Below are 27,144 nucleotides of genomic sequence, written 5' to 3'. Positions count from 1 at the left end.
TTCCAGCAGAAAACGACGACTCCCTACACGCAGAGGGGTACTTTACGCTCGTACACAACAAACGGCGCAGAAGCAACGCATTAGCCGAGGACTTAGCCAACCCGGCTAAGAGACGAACGCAGACCATCCCCACAACGAACCGATTCGCCCCACTGACACCTCAAGCTGCGCCCCCATCAACCACCAACAAGCCACAGGCACAAACTTCTAATGCCGCAGAAGCCGTGGACAGAGACAAGAATGTGCTTCGCAAAGTGCCCCCAGTCACAATTTATTACACAAAGGATTACGTTCACCTCAATGAAACACTCAACGGACTTCTAGAGGGCAACCTTAAAGCTATATACCAAAAGGACCGCATCAAATACCACTTTGAGTCCTTCGAAGACCAAAGACGTGCAATAAAATTCTTCACGAACCAAAGCTTCTCCTATTTTACGCATCAAGCACCAGACGACAGGGAACTGAAAGTACTCGTAGTTGTCAAACGCCTTCCGGCGGAAGTTACCGAAGAACAACTTTACTATGCCCTCAAGGAAAAAGGCTTCAAAGTGCTACAAGTCTACCAATTTAAGGAACGCGACGAGAAAACGAAATAATTGATACCGCACCCTGTGTACCGAGTCACTCTCCCATCCGGAAAAGACAGTGACAAGATATATGATGTCAAATACCTGCTCTACACACGAGTGATAATAGAAACCAATAATAGTAAAGAAGAACCAGTCCAGTGCCGACATTGCCAATGTTTCGAGCATACAGCGAACTACTGCAGCATGCCAGCACGCTGCGTCCGCTGCGGTGGATCCCATAAATCATCGAATTGTACCCATCCTAGGACGGCGCCCCCAAAGTGCGCCAATTGTGAACAAGAACATCCAGCGACCTTCCGTGGCTGCCCCAAATTTCAAGAACTCCTACGGAAATATACTAGAAGGACACCAAAGAAGTCGACCCCACAACGGCCTATAATTGTTAAGAACTCGGCCATGGCAGCGATTCCGGCCACCCAACAACAAGCGGCACCTCTCCCTGTGGAAGCAATCGCCTCTCGACCACAACCGGCACCCAGAGTGACTCTACGACAGACAAGACAACAGCGCTCTTACTCCGAAGCAATACATGCCCATCTACCGACGCCAACACCAGCGGAGACATCATCTGCCTGGTCGACCACCTTTACACCAGCGTTAACAGATATTCTTCAACTACTCACCGCCCTCCAGCAGAAGCTGACTTCTATCCTCTCGCATGTAGAAAGCGTACTGACAGCTTTTCAAACACCCTAAATGGATAGACGGCGTCACACGAGGAATCTTAACTTCTGCATTTGGAATGCCAAAGGCCTGAAACTGAAGAAAATAGAATTCACGCACTTCTTACATCGCCACAAGATAGACGTAGCATTTGTCTCCGAAACACATCTCCGCGAGTCAACCGACTTCCGCTTGAGGAACACCCACATCTACCGGACGGACAGACGGGACCAACGGGGTGGAGGGACCGCAGTTCTGATCAAAAAATGTATTCGTCACCACCAAGAACGTTTATCCCAACTCCAGACTTTAGAGGCCACGGCAGTAACAATCCACACGACGCTCGGAAACATTACCTGTATTGCGGCTTACCTTAGCCCAAAGAAGCCTCTCCACCCAGAAGATCTTTACGCCATTACAGAGGGTTACGACAAGATCCTCCTTGGAGGGGATTTTAAAAGTAAACATGTTGCCTGGAATTCCCGTAAGACTAACCCAAAAGGGCATATATTGTTTGCACTGGCTGAGAATTTACATGTTTCCGTCCATGGACCACGGGAACCGACGACCTTACGTCCAGACACAAAACCCTGATGTTCTAGACATCGCCATAATCAAGAACATCAACCCGAATCTCCATCTGCGGACGCTGGATGATCTTTTGTTGGATCACAGACCGGTGTTAGGACTCATAGAGAGGGCTACTTTTCAACTCCCACTGCCGACGACAAGAGCTTACGACTGTCAGCAGTTCCAAACGTACCTCAACAAAATGTGCGACCAACCCAGGTTGTTACCACCAGAGAAGCGATTGATGTGGCAGTCGCAGTACTCACGAAGAAAATTAACAGTGCGAAACAACGAGCACTCACGGAGCGCCGGGAACCAGAAGTCAATTATGACGAGTTTCCACCACCACTGCAGGAACTTAAGACAAGGCGCAATCGATTTCGGAAACGATGTATCCGTTACCGCCATCCGGGAGACTCACAGACTAACCCGGAAACTCCGGCGGAAGGTTCAGGACTGGAAGCAACACACGTGGGAACTCAAAATGGACAACTTTCTATTACGCACCCAAGATGAATGGCGAATAGTTAAAAGTGTCAGGCAGCAACAGCCCCCCAAAAGGGCAATTTGAGGACCCCATGGCCTCTTGTACGACTCACTGGCGCCGGCGGAGCTGTATGCGGATACATACCAACAACAGATGACTACGCCTCCCACAGAGGAAGGAGATGATGCACTCCACCGTGCAGAGGAGGACACAGCGGCGGAATGGGAAGCTATTCGACTAACACTATGCCCCGGCTGACAACGCTGGAGGATTATCAAGTATAGCAAACACACCTCACCTGGAACAGATAGAATCAGCAATACGGAATTGAAACACCTACCGAGAAAGTCTGTTGTGCTTATCACCCGGATAGTGAACAGCTGCCTCAGGACTGGATACTTCCCAGAGGCATGGAAGATTGCCAGAATGGTGCCAATACCAAAACCGGGCAAGGATCTCTCACACCCTGACAGCTACAGACCCATAAGTTTACTGCCGACGCTGGGAAAGGTACTGGAACGTGTCCTACTGAAACGCATGCTGGACATCCTTGTGGCACACAACATCATCCGACCGGAGCAGTTTGGCTTCCGGGCGAAGCTATCGGCTGAGTTACAACTACTACGCATCACGGAATCTATCCAAGACAATTTCAACAAGAAACGACATGCTATTGGAGTCTTTCTAGATATAGAGAAGGCTTACGATAAAGTATGGCGACGCAACTTGATCGTCAAGCTCCGACGTACCACTCCCCTACTAGACTGCTATTTAAAACTTCTCGACAGTTTTCTTCAGGATCGCAAATTATATGTTCGCAGTGATGACAAGAATTCAACAACACGGCCTGTCCTTGAAGGACTTCCACAAGGATCGGTCATATCTCCACTGCTGTTTAATTTATACATTAACGACCTCCCGACGGTGCCACATGTTACTGCCAGTTTCTATGCCGACGACACAGCGCTCCTGACTGCAGGCACCAGAATGGACCACCTCGTCACACGGATGCAGCGCCAACTAGATTTAGTGGACCACTGCACCCACAGGAACAAAATAACGGTCAATGCAGAGAAAACCAAAGTTATTGTCTTCACACGTCGGAGACCCATCGTCAATGGACGCCTACGGATATCAGACCAGCCACTCCCCTGGGCAACAACTGTAAAATACCTGGGGTTGCACCTGGACGCCAAACTGCTGTATAGTCATCACATTATGGAGAAGAAGACGTCTGGCCTCAAAATGCTGGGAGCTCTCCTCTCATTTCTGAAGAGCTCATACCTCAGCCAACGCACGAAACTCCATTTGTACCATGCCACAGTCGAACCATCTATTATGTATGGATCGACCTCTTGGGGTACTACGTGTGCCACTAACTACAAGAAGTTACAGGTTGTACAAAGCATATGCCTACGATGGACCACTGGAGCCCAATGGTGCATCCGGAATCATGACATTCATCGAGCCTTAGCGAATCTTACCTCTCAGACAAGGTCGAGGAGAAGGCACGAACCTTATTTCGGAAGTTGGACATGATACGTGACAGTACACCACAACTCACCACAGTAGGTACGGTAGAACCCTTACGCAACCACAAATATAAAGTACCGAAGGCGATAGTATTTGAGCCTCCGTAATTGATATCCCTACGTAATTCTCCATAATTTAAGGACATATAGTCCTTTAGCACTTCTACACACAAGTTTTCAAACACACACCAAAAGCAGCGAGTTAAAGGACCCTTCTGTGTGCCCAAACTAAAGCTGAAAGAAGAATAAATAAATAAAGAGAAAATTTTTACCCTTTCCATTCCCTACAGAAGTAAAATTCAACGAAGTTGATCAGACTTCAGCACCACCACCAAAAAAAAAAAAAAAAAAAAAAAAAGGTAAAGGTTGTCAGCCGGAATATCGTGGCAAAAAGTCGACGTCACTCGGCCGCAATTCCGAAACTTCATGAAATAAAAATTGTTTTATTTGTTTAGAAGCACAATATCTGCAGTCCTTGGACACACTGAAATCTTTGTGTAACAGCAGGTCTGTAGCAGAGCCAAAACAACATGGTGCAGCCGACTGGTGCAGTGGAACATCGTGCGGTAGTTCATTTTTATGCATTTGAAGGGAAACTCTGCAACAATTAAAACTGAGTCGATGGAAGTGTACGAAAACACTGCATCATCATATAAGCAGTGTCAATACGACGTACACACTTTCAGTGCGGACAAACAAGTATGAGTGACGAAGGACGAAATGACAGACTATTTCCTGTGAAGTGGAGGTAAACGCAAAGACGAGAAGGCCGTGGTGCTCGAAGATAGGAAAAACTGAAAGTAATCTACTGATTACTTCTCAAGAGCTTTGACAGCATTTGAAACATGACAAAGGTCGCCACCATCAGGGCTCTCCGACAACTCAAATGCATTCAGAAAGCCCACCAAACTGGGGCAGCGACGGATATGTTGCAGTTGTGTCGAACTAGTCCAGATGACTCGTTTAGCCACCTAATACCCGTGGAAGAGACCTGGTTATAGCACTATGACCCAGAGATAAAGGGATAAAGCGAACATTAGAAACATGTTGTTTCGCAACACCGAGAAAACCGAAAACCCTAACGCCAACGAGCAAAGTGGTCCTGAGTGTGTCTTGGGGCTGCGAGGATGTGATGGAACAGGTTGTGCTTCTATGGGGTACAGAAGCACATTGCCGGAAACTGTTAAGACGAAGCGTAGAGGGAAACAGCCCTAGGGTGCACGTTTGCTCCACGACATCACACCTCTTTCTGCGGAAGCCCAACCACACATGCCGTTTCTCCGTCTCTTTCGGCTACCTCATTTTGCCTCGTTATCTCCCCCTCCCCTAATGGCTTCCTCTCCTCCCCCTTCTACCGATTTTATTGACATGGCTGCCAGTGAATTCTTCCTCTTTCGTCGGATGTAGAAACCACGGCAGATACTTCCAGAACGTTAACGACTTTACGAGATCCGCCACGAGCAGCTAAATGTCATACATAACATTCTTTGTTTGCAGGTACATTTTGGAACTAGTTAGTTGCAGCTTCATTGGTCATTATAGGGCACACACCGCTAACGACGAGTACCGCTTTATAAAACTGTATTACTACGGATTGTGCGTGACTGCTCTGTTCGATGTCCTATCATCCGATGAATATTACAACTACAGATTTCACGCATGTTTAACGTGTTGCCCAATTACGAACGTTTGTAATCTTGTTAAACAGTGTACATAGCTGTTTTTGGTGATAGGTGCTTGACTGTGGCCAGTGATTTTTAAATTAGTTAACTGCAAAGGCAGGTTGCATGTCAAGAATACTGCTAAAGGAGGAAACGTGTTCTCTTTGAGACAGGTTACCGTTGCTGGGGAACAGGGTTTTCAAAAGTGTTATAATGTATTCGAATTGTTTCTGTTTGGCTCAGAACTTTTTATGAATTTAGGGTTACCATGTATGGAAGTGAAACGTGGACGATAAATAGTTTAGACAAGAAGAGAATAGAAGCTTTCGAAATCTGGTACTACAGAAGAATGCAGAAGATTAGATGGGTAGATCACACAACTAATGAGGAGGTATTGTACAGGATTGGGGAGAAGAGAAGTTTGTGGCACAACTTGACTAGATGAAGGGATCGGTTGGTAGGACATGTTCTGAGACATCGAGGGATCACTAATTTAGTATTGGAGGGCAGCGTGGAGGGTAAAAATCGAAGAGGGAGACCAAGAGATGAATACACTAAGCAGATTCAGAAGGATGTAGCCTTCAGTAGGTACTGGGAGATGAAGAAGCTTGCACAGGATAGAGTAGCATAGAGATGCATCAAACCAGTCTCAGGACTGAAGACCACAAGCAACCAAATGTATTTAGCATTTAATGAAAGAGAGACAAAGTAGTTAACATCATTGAAGAGTTTATGTCTACTAGTAGTCATCCACTGGCACATTGTCGAGGATCACCAAATGTTACACGGGTATAAATAGAGAGATCCGCTGTCCTTGTTATTCATTCATTGTAATACATACATAAAAAGATCTGAAATAAAGGGTTGCATTCTCTTATTTTACATGTGGTTTGAAACCGTCATATTGACAGCCGTTTTTTGCGAGACAGTAAGTGAACATTTCATTAGATCTACGTGATCGTTACATTTTACTTACTTACCGTTTTCTGTAGAAAACACTAAAAAACATTTGTTTACGAAGTTGAAATTGCTATTGCTACTATCACGGCCTCTTGCAAAACTGTTGCAGGAATTATAAGCGGATGCTCAAAGTTTCACAAGTTGTATCACATCAGTAATCGTCCTCTTAACTGCTATTCAAGAAGGAGATGATGAAAATATTAGTGAGAAAGAAGGATATGATGTGAATCGATCTATTTGCTGTCGGTTAAAACTCACGGAATCTCCACATCAGCTACGTCTTGTGATGTCTTTAGCCACGCGTGATGGAACTTCAGGTAGAAATTGGTTTTTACGTTCAAGATCCTCCAAAATAAAAATTATAACAAAATAATATTGTCCTCGTTGAATTGCAGTCATTTTGGAAGAGTCTGTAGATAGATTTGGACTTCGGCCAAAATATTGTCACGCCCGAGACGATTATTAGAAACAAATCAATGACGTATGTGACTTAGCAAAACATACGTTCGGCAGCGTCTAAAGGTGCCTTCAGTTTCCGTTCTGAGGGCGCACTACCTCTGAACTTACACATCTCTCTTCCCGAGTCTAACAATGCAAGATAAACAGGCGGGTGAGGTCGTTGCTGGGCATCTGTCGTTTGTATTCTGTGCCTCTCGTGAACCACGTGTGGATGTCGTTGTCTTTCTCCGGCCCTGATTTTGCCACCGTGCATTTCTTTACGAGGTATGGCTCGTTTTATACATTAAGCACCATCTGTTTACTCTTGAAAACACATCACTTCATAAGATCAGCCTAATTCTATTGCTTAACGTTTCTCACACATTTGCTGTATTTGTTTTAGCAAATAATAAAATAACGTTGTGAATCCAGTGTAATGTTAAAGAGACGGGATAAATTTCAGTATTGGCTCTGACAGATGGCAAATTGCGAGCATTAGACTAGAATTGTGATAGCGACTCTTTCAGATAATCTACTTTCGAATCCTCTCAGATGTGACGTCTCTTGCGGAAAATATAAACTAAATGATGTACGTTGTCATATTTTGTAGCAAAAAACTGAAGAACTTGCAAGACAGGGAGACTTCATTAGTGTCGTTTGGAGTACGTTTTTCATCAGAATGTGTAATGATTTCAGCGGTAGTGTTTACGCTTGGACATAATAGGACAGCTTAAATTGCAGCGAATGAAACTAGCAGGAATAACTTTTACCATCTTTGGTTGTCAACGACTTTCGCTTTTCTTTCGGCGTAGGTCACGATTTTCGATGTATTTCCCAAGTTGTGATCTGCTAGAACATCTTAAATTTAATAATATTTTCTGCTCTTTATAATACAGTACAAATTTATATTCCATTATTGAACCTTGTGTCTTCTCACAGGTAACGGTCACGATAATGTTCATGGGCCGCGGTTCTTTTCTTAGTAATGCCGTTTCATGTAATTAGTCAACATCACGCCTTGTCAACTGCTATACTAAATTCCCATCTTTTTCTAGAAAAGTCATTTGTACATATGGTGCGGCACGTTTCATGGTTTTCAGTAGTAGATACATTTCTTGTCTAGAGTCCAGTATAATGCATACACATGTAATCCACGTGTATGTTTTTTAATCGACTTCTGACTTTGTTAAACTATAATAATAATTAATAATAATAAAACGCTGTTACGAAACTAATGTAATCGTTAAAGGTAGATCCAGACCTCGATAACACCGTCGCGTCTAACATCTTAACTCCTCAACACTGTGCGAATTAGTAGGTTTTTGGAAGACGCACAATCTGCTTCGTACCTAAAAGCCGCATGGTTTCTCAGTGCAGTGTTAAAAGTTCAGAAACTTGTGGCTTTAAGACATTTAAGTTCCTCAAATAAAAATATTATATCGTTCATTATAATATGTGTGTTACAGGCGTAAAGGAAAATAAATACAATCTAGTGTCACGTTTTTGTTATCTATAATTCAGACTCAGTAGCTGAAAGTATTAACTGTAATCACAAACTTTTCATGTCTAAGTTTCTATAGTTGAGAAACAACAAGTACGAGTAAGCTTTTCTTTTTAAGAAATTAGTGGACGAAAGTAGAAGATAATTTGATTACCATTATAACTTACTGAAATACTGTTGCGTTGTTTATTTTGTATCCCGCCTGGAAGGCGGTGCGGGGGTCTGCTCCTGTAAACTGAAGGGTAGGTCGACTGTAGGAAGCGAGTAGGAGCAGTTGAGTTAAAAATCTCGGTACTGGTTTCAACGTAAAAGTACGTGTAATAGAGAATACTAGTCAGTGACATATACGTAAATTCTGGTAAAGATGAGCACGTAGGTGCGAAGTCGGATGTATCAAAGCTAATACAGGCAAAATCTGTAGTGGCTCGCCCACTATGAAGATGAAACAATGTTGCTTGGTCGTCAGCTCGCGAACAGATGGGGTGAATCCGGATCGGCGCTCGTAGAGCTGCACAGCGCCGGCTAGAGGGCGCTGTCGTCGGTGTCGGTGTCGTAGTGCCAACCTAACAACTTGTACCTACGCCATGGCATCGTAGCTATCGATACCACAGTTTATATGTGGACACTTATAACGGCCGCAACGTTCTTAGGTTGTTCAGTATTGCAGTGGCGATATTTCTCTGCGCTGCCATACTGTGGCGGTACGAAATCGGTGAAGTGCCTTTTTGTGCTGAAGCCCGCTTTTATTCCTCTCCGAGGTCTCAGGAGAACGCGACGCAGAAAGTGGAGCGGGCAGGTGCCTGCAACAATTCCCGCTTGCTTTGTGCTGCCACCGGACTCCCAGCCCGTAACGTGTCACGTGTCGGCCCCCGCTGCACCTGCATTGAGTACGGTGGACGCCACTACGAACCCTCTCTCCAGAACCTCTCCACCAGGGAAGTTGTGGAGGGTTTCCCTCTGTGCGAGCTGTTACTCAAGTACAGTCCCAAAATAAGTGTTCGTGCATGGAAATTTTCTCTCTGTGAAAGGTACAGTTTCGAAACTGGACCGGCCACTGAAGGAATGTTCCACCTTCCATCCATTCTGCTCACATGCCACCTAGAGGGTAAACGTTATATTCTATCTATATAACTCTACTTCCATGGGTAATTTGTCTCAGCTTTGACATCGCATAGTCGTCAACTGTAAAGGAAACACACTGTAATCCTGTTTGGTTCTGAAAATCGTAACAAGTTGATTCTAGGATAGTGAGAATGATTCTTTGTTCATTTCGCACAGCTGGTTTCCTCTCTTGCCCGTTCCCAAGAATTACGTGCACAAATTGGCTATATGTGACTTTAAGTACTAATGACATGATACTTACGTATGCTATCAAAGCAACAAGGTGAAAGTTCCTTTAAATTTAAATATGGGCGTAAAAGTACGAAGTGGTTGGAGTGCTCGATGAATCATCGTATTAACGCAACTTCGTTTTTCATCCGTATTCCACTTCTAAGTAACTTTCTTCTCGTTGCTTTTACATCATGAGGCCATTTTGTTACTACGTAGGTGAAACATGCAAAATTTGCGTATGTGACCTCTGAGACTGGGCAAGAAGCGAAACTTGTCATCTCAGATAAATACAAAAGCCACGAATTATAGCTGCAATCCATTGCTATGATCTTCGCAATAAACGGCGCTAACCAGTACCAAGAATATTTCCTTCTTGATTCGTTTTCATGACATGTAAAGGCATTTATCGCCATTAATGTAAGCTTAAAGACACCAGCAATATTGGCTTACTGACAGGTATGTTTTAGTCTTATTTACATAAACATGGATTATATGCACAGTACATTTTATTCATAATTTTATTTATTGTGAGACCTGCAGCATGTATCATGTCACAGTAGGACGTTATGCAGAGAATTGCAAAACATGATGCTGTTTGATATTTTATTTTAGTATATAAGTTTGTTTCGGCTTTATTGCCTTCATCAGCACATCTGCAAACAATTGCATTTATTTATAATTTACATATTACATAATTTGTAAAGATTTTTTACTTTTAGTGTTGTACTTGTGCCCTGACGTCGTAGACGTATGTTAACTCTGAGTAAAGTAGATGTTGGTTGTAATATTATTTTCACCAGCGTTTTAAAGTTTTTCGATAATTTGCTGTTATACTCATAATACGTTTTCTACTGTCTGACAATTGCATAAATTCAAGTTTCACAGCTAGTTGTTTGCTGAAAGATATTTATATTATTTTGGGCCACGTATCTATGGGATTCTTATTGATGCGTTTGTAATCTCTGGTGTTTTGGTTATCTGTTACCAACAAAAGATTTCAATAATTTTCTTTAAAAATCGCGTGTGCCTGGAATCTGTTTGTTCATTTAGTATATCTTACGGATAATCCGTGGTAGGCATGTATATTTCAAATTACCCCAAAATATTCATCACTGAACATTTTGCGATCTTGTGCAGAATTTTTTGTGCGTTTTCAATGTTGTCAACTTGGTGTTTTTCATTTTTGAGATATGTGAAGAAGGTGGAGTAGTTGTTATTTGTTTCTCTCGTGTGTTCTCTGAGTCTAACAGTGAAATTACGTCCCGTCTGTCCTATATAAAATTCTGTGCAGTGATTGCAATAATTTTGTAGGTTCCAGGGTTTAAGTGTTTCGGAGGTATGACTTTTCCTGAACGTACTTTTGTGCCAACATTGTACTTCGTTTTGAAGACAACTTTCAGGTTTCTATTTTTTGGTAGGGCGTTTATTTTATAGGATAGTTTTCCCATCTACAACTCCAGGACGTGAGTACAATATCAAATGTGAAAAACCGTTATAAATTACATATTATGTAAATTATATATAAATTCGATTGTTTGTAGATGTACCGATGAAGGAAATAAAGCCGAAATAAGCGTATATACTAAAATAAAATATCAAGCAGCATACTGTTTCCAATTCTTTACATTTTTTTCATGTGCAGTGATTCCTTTAAGTTGCTGCAGCACTTACATAAACAGTACCGAATCATGTACACTACCTGACAATAAAAGTGAAGCACCCAGAAGGAGAGGAAGAGAGGGAATATAACTTCGCCGGTTAAGAGAGTATGTAACGTTATTTCAGTGATTGCATAATCGACTCAAATTTACCAAGAAATTAGTACTGTGAGCCCAAACCCTCTCCAATGAATGTATGCGCTGGTTTGTTTGCGAGGGGTGTCATAAAGCCATTGTATACACTCCTGAGGCAAGCTGGCCCGAATCGGTTCTATCTCGTCAATGATATCCTGGATAATGGCAGTCGTCCCACACTTGCTCTGTAGAGTACAGATCTGAGGATCTCGTCGGCCACCGAAGTACCTCAGCATCACACACCTCATGGAGACACCAGCCGTGCGTGGACGAGCATTGTCCTGTTGGAAAATGATATCACGATACTTTGTGGCGCGTGGAAGGTAACACACGATAACATATGGTGAAAATCAGACTTCCATCAATCACTTACCCGAAGTTATACAAGATGGCTTCCCCCACTATGACGTCAGGAGTGACACGGCAGTGCCTCTCCAAAACACTGTAGGAATGGGATGTGTCCCCAGGTCACCACCATATTCGCCAACGATGATCATTAGTGGTAGTTCAAAACCGTGACTCAACGCTGACCATTAATCAACAGTCCATGCTCCGCACTCACGGTACCACTCCAGACGCAGCCGATTACATGCTGCTGGACAACACAGGCACTGTAATATCGTATCACTCCATTTTGATGGCCAAATGTTGCCGACAGGAAGTCTGACGACGAGTACGCGCGCCCCCACTTTTCCCACGCTGCCCAGTGTGGGGCCGCCGTCACATTCGAATTTCCCAAAGTCTGGACATTGCATGACTCGTCACCAAAACAAAAGATATCAAAGTCAAAGTATGATACGTGATGATAACTTTGTCACACGAGTACGCCGCCTGTCTGTGTCCTTCGGTGACCACCCAACATCTGATGGTGTTTACGTCCCTTACGTACGATACCAATCCAGGTAACAACACCGACGCAGTTTGTTTGCCATTCTACCTGACATAGAGAATTTCAGCTCCAATCATTTACGTATCTGCTGGTAATGTGTATGTGTAATAAGTTACATTGCAACCCGACTATATGCTCTGCGTGGTTTTTCTTCTTTATCAGGCGCGGTATATGCCAAAATGGAAAAAGACCAGAATGAAAGTGTTGAGGCGTCTGTAGCCACTTGTTGACGTAATGGCTTTTGGCTCTGTCGTCGAACATTCGGACGACTTTTGCGGTTTTTCTAAAATTTTTCTCAGAACGAGTGGCTGGCATTGTCAAAAGTTACCCTTCGCCGCCATCAATGAGGATAAACCTTTGACAATACCAGCGACTCGTGGTGCCGAAACTTCACAAGAAACGTTAAACAAATTTCGGCCAAAGCTCCTGAGACAGAAGCTGACAAGCAGTATGTCAAGTTTAGAATGTTTATTAGGTTCATTGGGAAGAAACAAATGCTTTCGTGTGGGCTAAACCAAATGTTAAGTTCCTAGCACTGCGCTGAAAATATCTGCACAACAGTGCTAATGTCGATGGTATGCACTACCTATCTCGTTTCGATGCAAGTCTGTAAACCCTCCCCCGCCCCACGATTATTCAAAGAATCATATTTCCATCTATAAAAACAAATAGTTTTCACTCATGTTTTTGTTTATGGCGTCATACGCCCTGAACTATCTGCTGTTCGACGACGTAATTATGGAGGTACGTTCAGTGGTAGATTCTAAATTTTCAGATTTGTTCAATAATTATACTAAGTACCGTAAATCAAATTTTGGTCGTCCCCTGGAAGCCATCACAAGGCAACTTGCAACTGAGAGCGGGTGACCATTTTATCCGTTCGGCAATAATGATACCATGAGCCAGTTATACGAGGGCAGTTCAATAAGTAATGCAACACATTTTTTTTCTGAAACAGGGGTTGTTTTATTCAGCATTGAAATACACCAGGTTATTCCCCAATCTTTTAGCTACACAACACTATTTTTCAACGTAATCTCCATTCAATGCTTGAAATGAGGGCCTGTATGCCTGCACGGTACCATTCCACTGGTCGATGTCGGAGCCAACGTCGTACTGCATCAATAACTTCTTCATCATCCGCGTAGTGCCTCCCACGGATTGCGTCCTTCATTGGGCCAAACATATGGAAATCCGACGGTGCGAGATCGGGGCTGTAGGGTGCATGAGGAAGAACAGTCCACTGAAGTTTTGTGAGCTCCTCTCGGGTGCGAAGACTTGTGTGAGGTCTTGCGTTGTCATGAAGAAGGAGAAGTTCGTTCAGATTTTTGTGCCTACGAACACGCTGAAGTCGTTTCTTCAATTTCTGAAGAGTAGCACAATACACTTCAGAGTTGATCGTTTGACCATGGGGAAGGACATCGAACAAATAACCCCTTCAGCGTCCCAGAAGACTGTAACCATGACTTTACCGGCTGAGGGTATGGCTTTAAACTTTTTCTTGGTAGGGGAGTGGGTGTGGCGCCACTCCATTGATTGCCGTTTTGTTTCAGGTGCGAAGTGATGAACCCATGTTTCATCGCCTGTAACAATCTTTGACAAGAAATTGTCACCCTCAGCCATATGACGAGCAAGCAGTTCCGCACAGATGGTTCTCCTTTGCTCTTTATGGTGTTCGGTTAGACAACGAGGGACCCAGCGGGAACAAACCTTTGAATATCCCAACTGGTGAACAATTGTGACAGCACTACCAACAGAGATGTCAAGTTGAGCACTGAGTTGTTTGATGGTGATCCGTCGATCATCTCGAACGAGTGTGTTCGCACGCTCCGCCATTGCAGGAGTCACAGCTGTGCACGGCCGGCCCGCACGCGGGAGATCAGACAGTCTTGCTTGACCTTGCGGCGATGATGACACACGCTTTGCCCAACGACTCACCGTGCTTTTGTCCACTGCCAGATCACCGTAGACATTCTGCAAGCGCCTATGAATATCTGAGATGCCCTGGTTTTCCGCCAAAAGAAACTCGATCACTGCCCGTTGTTTGCAACGCACATCCGTTACAGACGCCATTTTAACAGCTCCGTACAGCGCTGCCACCTGTCGGAAGTCAATGAAACTATACGAGACGAAGCGGGAATGTTTGAAAATATTCCACAAGAAATTTCCGGTTTTTTCAACCAAAATTGGCCGAGAAAAAAAAAAGTGTTGCATTACTTATTGAACTGCCGTATATTAACAAGGATAGTCCGTATTATCGTAAATAGGGTAGACGACTGTTGCATAGTGTGGAACGCATTACAGAAATGTAAGAAGATAGAATCTACCTGATGTACACCACAAAGAATGATTGTCGCTATACCTCAGCATGAGTTCATTTTCTCGTCGTGATCATTTCTCGAGTCGCATTTGGCACGAAGTAATACATTGCCCTACTCTTCGTGCGAAGTGCAGTCTGTGTTACAGAACGCCTCGTCTGTCTCTGGAGTTTGTTGAGTGCCTCGGCAGTACTCTGAGGCCTAATCGATTAAGTCCGGAGGATTCAGCCGGGATGTGGCACTGTGGCTGGCGCGATGCACCCGTGTCGCCGCGCGGACTGAGCTGGGCAGCGGTGGGGCGTGCGTGCGGCCGTAATGAGATTCGCGGAGAATGGCTCGTTACGGCGCTAATGAGAGTGCCGGGATGTGGGTCGGAATGCCGCATAACGACCAGCCGGACTTCATCTCGAGGCGCTCTTTCATCCCGGGCGTGCCGTGCCGTGTCCGTGCGTGACCCAGAATCTGGCCGCGTCTTCTCCGCGCACGCCCGCAGATTAGAAACCGCGGGCCGACTCTGATGAAAGTGCGAACACTGCCCGCCCGGAAACTTGGGCGCCACGACGGAATATTCCGAGGGGTTACTGCATTGTCACCACTCCTCTATGTTCGTTGCTTCTTAAGTAGTATTTCAGATTACAACGCACTCTCGTTGTTTAATACAGAACCCATACAATACTTTAATACACGCCAAGATCCAATAAAATTTTCGTACAATGTCTTTTTTTACTTTGAGGTGACAAAAGTCATGGTATAGCGATACGCGCACATACATATGACGGTGTTATCGTGTACACAAGGTACAGAAAGGCAGTGCGTTGGCGTAGCTGTCATTTGTACTCAGGTGATTAGTGTGGAAAGGTGACCGACGCGATTGTGACGGCACGGCGGGATTAAAAACATACTTTGAACGCGGAATGGTAGTTGGTGCTAGACGCATGGGACATTCCATTTCGGAAATCCTTTGGCAATTAAATATTCCGAGATCCACAGCGTCGAGAAGCCGCCGGGGATAGCAGATTTCAGGCATATTCTCTCACCACAGTCGACACAGTGGCAGACACCCTTCACTTAACGACCGACAGCAGCAGCGTTGCGTATAGTTGTCAGTGCTAACAGACAAGCATCACTTCGTGAAATAACCACAGAAATAGTTGTGGGTCGTACGAGGAACGTATCCGTTAGGTCAGTGCGGCGAAATTTGCTGTTAATGCGCTACGGCAGCATACGACAAGCAAGTGCCTTTGCTAAGAGCACATCGTCTGCTGCACCTGGTGTCGTGGTGTCGTGACCGTGTCGGTTAGATCCTGGAAGACGTGAAAACCGTGGCCTGGTCTGATGAGTGCCATGTCACTTGGTAAGTGATGGTAGTGTTAGAGTGTGACGCAGACCCCACTAAACCGTGCGCCCAAGTCGTCAACAGGGCACTTACAAGCTGGTGGTGGATCCTCTGGACTAACTGAACCCCCCCATTGGCTACGTTCGTCTACTTGGAACCGTTTCGAGTCATTCGTGGACTTCATGTTCCCAAACGTCGATGTCATGTCACTGGGTCACAGTTGTTCGTGATTGGTTTGCAGAACATTCTGAACAGATCGAGCGAATAATTTGGCCAGCCAGGTCGCCCGCCATAAATGCCATGGAACATTTATCGGACATAATCGAGAGGTCGGTTCGTGCACAAAATCCTGCACCAGCAAATTCTTTTACATCTATGGCTGGCTGTACAGACATAACTCAACGTTTCTACAGACGACTACCAGTTACTTGATAAGTGCATACCACTAAGAATTTCTGCTCCACGCCGGGCAAAAGGAGGTCCGACAAGATACTATTTTTTTTTTATAGGAGGTATGCCGTGACTTTTGTCCTCTCATTGTTACGTTCCGTACCTCACTCGGTAAAAACGGCACCCTTATACGACCAGTTTCTAGTCCGTCTGTGTGTCTTAAAATACAGCAGAAAAAAAAAATTGCGCTTCTGTTGGCTGTGCTCAATACAGAAGACATATTACATTTCAATTATCTGTTACCCCAATGTTGCTCGTGAAATTTTACCTTGACTGCTTTCTTACGGTCGCCTTCTCCTAGTTTCTTGATGCTGTGGACCTGTTATACAGTGCCACCAACTCTTGTCGCCCGACTTTGTTTCCGTTTACAGAGGATCGAAGGCTTATAGAGAGCTCTGTAGCCTTCAAGCTATGAAAAGACATAACTGTATTTTGTTGCCTTCATATACACATTTGTAAATTTTGGTTGAACAGAACTCATATTAATTAGAACAATATTGTAGAAGTTGGTCTCATAACATCACAGAAGAGAGAGAGAGACACTTGTTTTCCACTTCGTTCAGCGGTTTGTAGGCACTGACACTGTAGGCCACGCCTTATCCTCTCTGCCTCGCAGTGAACAATAAACGGGTCCAGAAAGATCCTGTGGCTATTATTTGGCGACCAACCCGGTATTTTACACCATTTCATCACCGTGATTACAATGGTCGCACACCTCTACTACGGCTTTCAATCACGTCTAAAATAATGAGTCTGTCTTACTATTTACGAGCGAAGCGTTGCATTTCCTTATTTTGGAGGTCCACTACCAATCCTTATACTGACCATCAATCCTCTGCAGGTCACCCTGTTTTTCGCTGCAGTTTTCTTGGCTAGATGTGCACCGCAATTTTCATGTTGCATTTCACGTCATCTATGCCTATTATAGGAATGCGGGTTAGCTACTACAAACAGCATAGTGAACGCATTATTGTGGCCAAGATAGACACGAAGCCCATGACTACTACAGTAGTACAAGTTTATATGCCAACTAGCTCGGCAGATGATGCAGAAATTGATGAATTGTATGACGAGATAAGAGAAATTATTCAGGTAGTGAAGGGAGACGAAAATTTAATAGTCATGGGTGACTGGAATTCGTCAGTAGGAAAAGGGAGAGAAGGAAACATAGTAGGTGAATATGGATTGGGGGGAAGAAATGAAAGAGGAAGCCGCCTTGTAGAATTTTGCACAGAGCATAAATTAATCATAGCTAACACTTGGTTCAAGAATCATAAAAGAAGGTTGTATACCTGGAAGAATCCTGGAGATACTAAAAGTTATCAGACAGATTATATAATGGTAAGACAGAGATTTAGGAACCAGGTTTTAAATTGTAAGACATTTCCAGGGGCAGATGTGGATTCTGACCACAATCTATTGGTTATGAACAGCAGATTGAAATTGAAGAAACTGCAAAAATGTGGAAATTTAAGGAGATGGGACCTGGATAAACTGAAAGAACCAGAGGTTGTAGAGAGTTTCAGGGAGAGCATAAGGGAACAATTGACAGGAATGGGGGAAAGAAATACAGTAGAAGAAGAATGGGTAGCTCTGAGGGATGAAGTAGTGAAGGCAGCAGAGGATCAAGTAGGTAAAAAGACGAGGGCTAATAGAAATCCTTGGGTAACAGAAGAAATACTGAATTTAGTTGATGAAAGGAGAAAATATAAAAGTGCAGTAAATGAAGCAGGCAAAAAGGAATACAAACGTCTCAAAAATGAGATCGACAGGAAGTGCAAAATGGCTAAGCAGGGATGGCTAGAGGACAAATGTAAGGATGTAGAGGCTTGTCTCACTAGGGGTAAGATAGATACTGCCTACAGGAAAATTAAAGAGACCTTTGGAGAGAAGAGAACCACTTGTATGAATATCAAGAGCTCAGATGGCAACCCAGTTCTAAGCAAAGAAGGGAAGGCAGAAAGGTGGAAGAAGTATATAGAGGGTTTATACAAGGGCGATGTACTTGAGGACAATATTATGGAAATGGAAGAGGATGTAGATGAAGATGAAATGGGAGATACGATACTGCGTGAAGACTTTGACAGAGCACTGAAAGACCTGAGTCGAAACAAGGCCTCGGGAGTAGACAACATTCCATTAGAACTACTGATGGCCTTGGGAGAACCAGTCATGACAAAACTCTACCATCTGGTGAGCAAGATGTATGAGACAGGCGAAATACCCACAGACTTCAAGAAGAATATAATAATTCCAATCCCAAGGAAAGCAGGTGTTGACAGATGTGTAAATTACCGAACTATCAGTTTAATAAGTCACAGCTGCAAAATACTAACGCGAATTCTTTACAGACGAATGGAAAAACTGGTAGAAGCGGACCTCGGGGAAGATCAGTTTGGATTCCGTAGAAATGTTGGAACACGTGAGGCAATACTAACCTTACGACTTATCTTAGAAGAAAGATTAAGAAAAGGCAAACCTACGTTTCTAGCATTTGTAGACTTAGAGAAAGCTTTTGACAACGTTAACTGGAATACTCTCTTTCAAATTCTGAAGGTGGCAGGGGTAAAATACAAGGAGCGAAAGGCTATTTACAATTTGTACAGAAACCAGATGGAAGTTATAAGAGTCGAGGGGCATGAAAGGAAAGCAGTGGTTGGGAAAGGAGTGAGACGGGGTTGTAGCCTCTCCCCGATGTTATTCAATCTGTATATTGAGCAAGCAGTAAAGGAAACAAAAGAAAAATTCGGAGTAGGTATTAAAATTCATGGAGAAGAAGTAAAAACTTTGAGGTTCGCCGATGACATTGTAATTCTGTCAGAGACAGCAAAGGACTTGGAAGAGCAGTTGAACGGAATGGACAGTGTCTTGAAAGGAGGCTATAAGATGAACATCAACAAGAGCAAAACGAGGATAATGGAATGTATCAAATTAAATCGGGTGGTGCTGAGGGGATTAGATTAGGAAATGAGACACTTAAAGTAGTAAAGGAGTTTTGCTATTTAGGGAGTAAAATAACTGATGATGGTCGAAGTAGAGAGGATATAAAATGTAGACTGGCAATGGCAAGGAAATCGTTTCCGAAGAAGAGGAATTTGTTAACATCTAGTATAGATTTAAGTGTCAGGAAGTCGTTTCTGAAAGTATTTGTATAGAGTGTAGCCATGTATGGAAGTGAAACATGGACGATAACCAGTTTGGACAAGAAGAGAATAGAAGCTTTCGAAATGTGGTGCTACAGAAGAATGCTGAAGATAAGGTGGGTAGATCACGTAACTAATGAGGAGGTATTGAATAGGATTGGGGAGAAGAGAAGTTTGTGGCACAACTTGACTAGAAGAAGGGATCGGTTGGTAGGACATGTTTTGAGGCATCAAGGGATCACAAATTTAGCATTGGAGGGCAGCGTGGAGGGTAAAAATCGTAGAGGGAGACCAAGAGATGAATACACTAAGCAGATTCAGAAGGATGTAGGTTGCAGTAGGTACTGGGAGATGAAGAAGCTTGCACAGGATAGAGTAGCATGGAGAGCTGCATCAAACCAGTCTCAGGACTGAAGAACACAACAACAACAATAGCATGCCTATTATGCTGTACTTCCCGCTTACATTCTCTTTCCTTAAGCTGGTGTACAGGATTTTCCTAGGGACATTTAAATTCGGCATACGGACTGGACGACCAGGCCATTAAAACTGTTATTTTATCATTGTTGTCTCTATGGCGCTAGCACAGACTTATCCAACGGCACTTGTGTTGGTACACGCGCCAGCCATACTGTAGTTGTACTAGGATTCATAACTGTAGGTTAGGCTCGATGTTAAAATACACTGGTACACCTACAACATAGTCGGAGTGCTGATTTCATGTCATAGGAATTCTCTCCCGTGGTTACTGAAAGATATGCTGACACATTCGAAACTGTCTTATATTCAGCATCTATGCTTGTGAATGGCAATAGATGACTGCCTAAAAGTGGAAAATGAGCTGCTCTAGATTCGCCATGATAATTATGGCTGAAGGTATTCCTCGGCATGTACTAACGGACATAGTAGCATGTGCGTGTTTTCGATGTTGAGTCCAATGCCATTGCTTACACATGCGCGTTTAGAATAGCCTGCAGACCATCTCACGAATCTGCCAAAAAAAGATTGTAGATGGAAGGAATATTTGGGTTTAACGTCCCGTCGACATTGAGGACTTTCGTGACGGAGCAGAAGCTCAAATGGGGGAACCATTCTGACATTCCACTTACATGATTTTGAGGAACAACAGAAAACGTAAATAATAATGTCTGGACTCGGATTTCAACCGTGTGAACCGTCCGTTTTCCGAATACAAGTGTAGCGCTTTAACGACTCCTCTGCAACACTCAGTAAAGTGACACTGTCATAAGCGTATTGGATATCAACAGCAGAAGTTGAAGTCGTACTACACAGGACGTATATCATAATTAATAGCGAAAACTGACACGTGTGAAAATGTACGATAACACACTCGAAAAGAAATGATACACTACGATAGAGCCGGCCGGTGTGGCCGAGCGGTTCTAGGCGCTTCAGTCTGGAACCACGCGACCGCTACGGTCGCAGGTTCGAATCCTGCCTCGGGCATGGGTAGTTGTGATGTCCTTAGGTTAGTTATGTTTAAGTAGTTCTAAGTTCTAGGGGACTGATGACCTCAGATGTTGAGCCCCCTTAGTGCTCAGAGCCATTTTTTTTAACTACGCAGGATTTCTCCAAATGGGGCGTAAATCAGTAGATGTGATGTACATGCACAAACGAACAAATGATCACAATTTCAGAGAAAATGGATTATTTATTCGAGAGAAAGAGCTTCAGAAATTGAGCATGTCAATAACGCGTTAGTCCAGCTTTGGCCCTCATACAAGCAGTTATTCCGCTTTTCATTGATTGATGAAGTGTCTGGATGTCCTCTTGATGACTCTCGTGCAAAATTCCGTCCAATTGGCGCGCCTGACTGTCAAAACCCCGAGATGGTTAGAGGGCTCTGGTCGTAGTGTTCCAAACGTTGTCACTTGGGTCCGGTGACCTTGCTGGCCAAGGTAGGGGTTTGCAAGCGCGAAGACAAGCCTTAGAAACCCTGACCGCATGTGGGCGTACATTATATTGCTTAAATGTGAACCCAGGATGGCTTGCCTCGAAGGGCAACGAAATGGAGCGTAGAGCATCGTGCTGTAGGGGTGCGGCGAATGACCACCAAAGGGCTCCTGTGATGAAACGAAATGACACCCCATACCACAACCACTGGTTACTGTTGCCTGGGTCGACTCCAGACACGGCTTCGACCTGGAATATGGTTGACTGGAGGAGAACTGTCTTCAGTGATCAGCCCCGCTTTGAAATGAGCCCAAGTGACCAGCGAAAACGGCGGTATGTGAGCCTGGCTGTCCCCCGCCAGAATACCTACATCCAGCAACCACGGCCTGGGGGCCACTTCTTCTCACAGCGGAAAGCCCTTTGGTAGTCTTACGCGGCACCCTCACAGCACGGGCTACGTCTGCGTTATTCTACCCTCCGTTTCGTGGAAGCCATCTTGGGGTTACACTTCTGCCCGCCCGGACACGGCGACAGTTTCTACCGCTTGTCTTCGTGTTTGTAAAACCCTACCATGGTGAGCAGAGTCGTCGGACCCATCCCAGATTAAGTACGTTTGGAGCGTTATGGAAAGGCACTCAAACCAGCTCGAGGTTTCGATGATTTAACTCCCCAATTGGACACAATTAGGCACAATATCTCTCAAGAGGACATCCAAAAATTCTGTCTTTCAGTGCCAAGCCGAATAAGTGCTTGCTTAAGGGCCAGACTTTGCCCAAAGTGTTGTCGACTTCCTCAGCTTGTAAAGTTCTTTCTCTAGGACAAATCATCCAATTTTTCTGAAATTGTGATCTTCTTTGTTACATGTACTACCGATCACCGTCGTATTCGATATCTCGCATCTGTCCTTCGTGGTGCGTCGTGTTTCTTTTAAGTGTAGAAGGAAAAATAGGCTGGTAGATAAGGGTCTGTAAACAAGGTGTTTGTAAGAAATTACAAATTTGTGGTTGGAAACCACCACTGACATCGGTATGAAATATTGGCCTAGCTAGAACAAATGTGTTCGAAACTTTCTATTAGGTCATCATGTGATTGGCATTTCCATCGATTGTTAACAAATAATGCAACGAAAAGTAATGGATCTTATGGAAGTAACTCTCCCACGGTTACATTATTTCTGTATCTATTAGGCCAGTGAGAAGCGACGTGTTCCATACGAACTGACTCGTGGGTGTGGTAGGTAATGCGACGACAGTTTGTCTGAATTCAGTGAATATGAACTCCTGATTTTTGTGCTTCAGCTTTCAAACTATGCTACTGCCCATTAAACAGCATAAAAGATAGCAAATAACCAAGTTTTAGCTGTTTTGTATAGTAGAAACAACACACGATCAAATTTGTGGGTGAGTTGCTGGTACACAGGTTGAGAAATTCAGTGCACACGTCCCCTACTTCTTGCAGCAGCCATGACTCTTAACGTCGTTGAGCATCGGTTGACCTGGGCCTAGACGACCTTGTGTATTGAGGTATGTCACGACGTCAACGATAATACGTCGTCTTGTACCATCTTATTGAACGATAACGTTTACGAGGGCTCGAAAGAAAGGCAAGGCACAACACTTAGCATGTAAGAAAGTTTAAGGACAGCTGTCCAAACTTCCAGATGACACCAGGGTGTACTGCAAATAACGAAATTCTGCTTATTGTGCTTTTACAGTATGGTAGGAAGAATGTATTATTACATTTGTAACTAAATTGTGGTTACACACGGTGTGAAATTTAATTCACATGACTGCCATCTGTGACACCGGCAATGGCTCTGAGCTATCCGTGCAGAAAGTCGACATTTAATAGGCGATAGGTGTAGGGGAACGTTCTAGACAGGGTAAAAGTCAAACACCCACTGTACGGAGGTAGACCAGCACAGTACAGGTAACATAGGGGAAAGTGGGGTAAAAGCAAGCACTTAGTATTTAACTGCTCGTGACTAGTAGATTATAAGGCTAAAACCAACTTTTCTTATAACGAATTATTGCTGGTTTGTGTAGGAACTCACATATCAATTACAGCTGCCTAAATTTTATCACAAATGTTAAATGTCAGCATACGGAAGTCACTGCTCGTGCGTACTCTTAGCCGCATCGTCTGGTAACCAAGTACTAACATAAATCACAAGAAAACTGACCATGTCATCATAATCCGTGCATTCTTCATGTTGCCATTGCGAGAAATTATCACACTTTGTCCACTCTTCAGCAATAGGGTCCTTGTAGACTTTACCACACCATGGGCGGTTCAAAATACGAGATCCCTCCTTGAATTTGGACCTGGTCGTTCCTGAAGATAGAGGCACGGTTCAGTTCGCGTTAGCCATAGAGATTCTGCGTTGTTCGTTGCTGGTATTTTGTCTCTACTTGGTTTGTTTTTCTAACAATGCATTTTTGTACGGAGACTAGACAAAATTTCGAATTTTTTTGCGATTTTCTTCTTTGTTGTGGGTCTATCGTAATCTGGCAGTGGATGAATACTGGATAGGCCTACACTCGTTCGTAAATCAGCAGGCTGAACTAAACTTCTTTTTTACTGGTGACTGCACAGACAAATCAGCTGTCACTGAGGAGCAGTACCTGCCCGTGGGCTCCCGTGCACCTCATTTGTCTTCTTCAGTTGTAGGGAACTCGGCTCTTCCAGCGTTATCTGAGGAGCAAAGTCTTCTGCTGTGAAGACAACCGGATCGAACGGGAATGTGCCCGTTGACTCGAAGGATTTCTCACCTGTTTGGAGCCGCGCTGGCTAGCTGCGCGGTCTTGGCCGTCTTGCCATGGGTCGCGCGGCAGCCGCCGTCGGAGGTTCGAGTGCTCCCTCGGGCATGACTGTGTGTGTGTGTGTTGTCCTTCTCGTAAGTTAGTTTAAGTTAGATTAAGGAATGTGTAAGCCTAGGGACCGATGACCTCAGCAGTTTGCTCTCATAGGAACTCACCGTTAGAAACAAAGAGGGAGGGCTGAGGGTTAAGAGTACGTACGTAGTCTTCCCCGCTATCTTACAGCGTAGTCATAACCGATGCGCCACACAGTTCAAAAAAACATCACAAATGGCAGTCGCTGCTTGGTTCTGCTGTTCGTCGTGTCACAGTTTGTTCCTTACAGAACAGTGATTCTTTCGGCAAATAATTTTTTTCTAGTGCATACCTAGATAGAGCTTATCACAACCTAAATATTACATAATTTGAAACCGAAACCTTAAATTACCGCGCTACAACTAATAAATCTCGTGGACCTCTTCAAGGTTACATGTGATGTCGTCGCTATAGAAGCAACAACTGAATGTAATTTCTCGTTGTCGGTCAGTGTTGCCGGTGTAGAGAAAGGAAAATGGCACTGCGGACTCGTACCAGACGCCTATTCTTACCCGACATAACCGTACGGTCTCCCGTTATCTTGTTGAAAGATAACACCACGGAGACCTCTAAAATAGGGTCCAGTCACCGCCATTGAAACATCATTAATGTAGTGGTTGCTGTCCAAATTACCAACCATGCGAACCAGAAGCGAGCGTGTTTTGTATCCGTACCATTGTACAATGTGCTGGAAGAGCATGGGGCCGACGAATGCAGTCCGGCAAGGTTTATTCTGCTTGGAGCCTCCATTTGAGGATACGCCGTCATAATGCTGTACAAGAAACCGGCACTCGTCTGGAAAGACAGCATGGGGCCACTCCTGTGTACATTCTTCTGGCTGGGCACGCCACTGCCGGCTCGCCTGTATCTGCGTGACCTTGGTCGATGTGCTGACTGTCCGTGGAGCTCCAGATGCCGTCACACTGTCATGTGGATACTTGTGCAAACAAGCTCATTTCTTGATTCAAGGCACGTGACGTGACTGTACAATGCTGCAGGGCGAAGCGAACGATACGTCTACGCCCCTGGGCGCTAGTCACATGTAGCCGTTGAGGTATTCTATGTCTCGGGTGTACCCCACTCCAATCCATGAAGTCACATTCCGCTTGACAGTCGTGGGATCCCGACCAACTCGAACAGCAGTACCGGGAACGATGAAGTGCAGTCTCTGGAGGCCTCGCTTCTCTCAGTGCCTGTTTTCGACACGTGCTGACAGATGCTTTCCTTTCTTGAGGCTAATACGATCTTCTCACAAAAAACAATAAAATGCAACTTCCTAAAACGAAACCCCTTACGGAAATTTTCCTGATATGGGGTGCCCCAGGAGGAATGGTCAGTGTTCAGGAAGTTGAAAGGATCGATCATTTGAGGCAAAAAGTTATAGTAAACATGTACTCTAAAATGTACGCCTCAAAAGCTATCAGCATCATCTTCGATATTGTGAAACAAATTTCTTCTGCTGCACGCTCGTTACTTCCCATATTTTGAGAGATGGTAGTATGGACCAAAACAAGAAAAAAAATGTGTAGTAAACCTGGGATGTAACGTGTATACCGTAAGGACTATGAACACTTGCCCATCTTCGCTAGTGCGAAACACATCCCTTTAATTACTCATGTCAAATTTTAATGGTGAATAGATCATAGCTACAAGTTTTGTGTAGTAAACGTACAGTGCTTCACGATCTACTCATCCTAGCTGTTAATTGTAAACAGCAAAATCTACAATGCTGAAACAATGGAAAAATTAAAAAATTGTGTGGCTACGTCACTCATTGTAAACTGTCATACAGTTATAAACAGTACTGGGAATTATACTTTTCAACTGTTCCACTAATTGTTACGGGCATTTCCCACAGCGGAATTGGTTACTACCAGCAGACCCCAAGTACGAGGGTAAGTCAATTATCATTCGCAAAGTAGCTATAAAATTTTATTGTGATTAAATAGGAAACTTACAAGAACATTATTTTTCGACATAGTTTCCTTACATTTTAACGCACTTGGTTCATCGTTGTACAAGCTTCCTGATACCCTCATAAAAGAAGTTTCTCGGTTGAGCTGGGAGCCAAGAATGCACCGCTTCTTTCACTGCTTCGTCCGAGGCAAATCGACGGCCCCTTAATGCCTGTTTGTGTGGATCAAACAAGTGATAGTCAGAAGGGGCAAGATCGGGACTATATGGAGGCTGATCCAGTACTTCAAATTTGAGTTTGTGGAGCGTTTCAGCAGTGTGGCCAGCAGTATGCGGACGGGAATTGTCGTGCAACAACACAACACCTTTTTACAGAAATCCTCGGCGTTTGCTTCGAATTGCAGACATTAGCCTGGCAGTAAGCATCTCACTGTAACGTACACTGTTTATTGTTGTGCCCCTTTCCCCATAATGTTCCAGTACTGGACCTCGCGCGTCCCAAAATACCGTAAGCATCAGTTTTCCTGCGGACGGTTGGGTCTTGAATTTTTTCTTGCACGACGAATTTGGACGTTTCCATTCCATAGTCTCCCGTTTACTTTCCGGCTCGTAATGATGGATCCATGTTTCGTCACCAGTGATGATCCTGTCTAAGAAGTTGTCCACTTCGTTACCGTAGCGATCCAAATGTTTTTTGCGGTTGTCCAATCGCGTGTGTTTAAGCAACTGTGTGAGTTGTTTTGGGACCCATCTTGC

This window comes from Schistocerca americana, chromosome 7 (genome assembly GCF_021461395.2).
Source record: "Schistocerca americana isolate TAMUIC-IGC-003095 chromosome 7, iqSchAmer2.1, whole genome shotgun sequence".
NCBI lineage: Eukaryota > Metazoa > Arthropoda > Insecta > Orthoptera > Acrididae > Schistocerca > Schistocerca americana.
The sequence above is the reverse complement of the archived record's forward strand: the minus strand, read 5'-3'. Positions refer to the sequence as shown.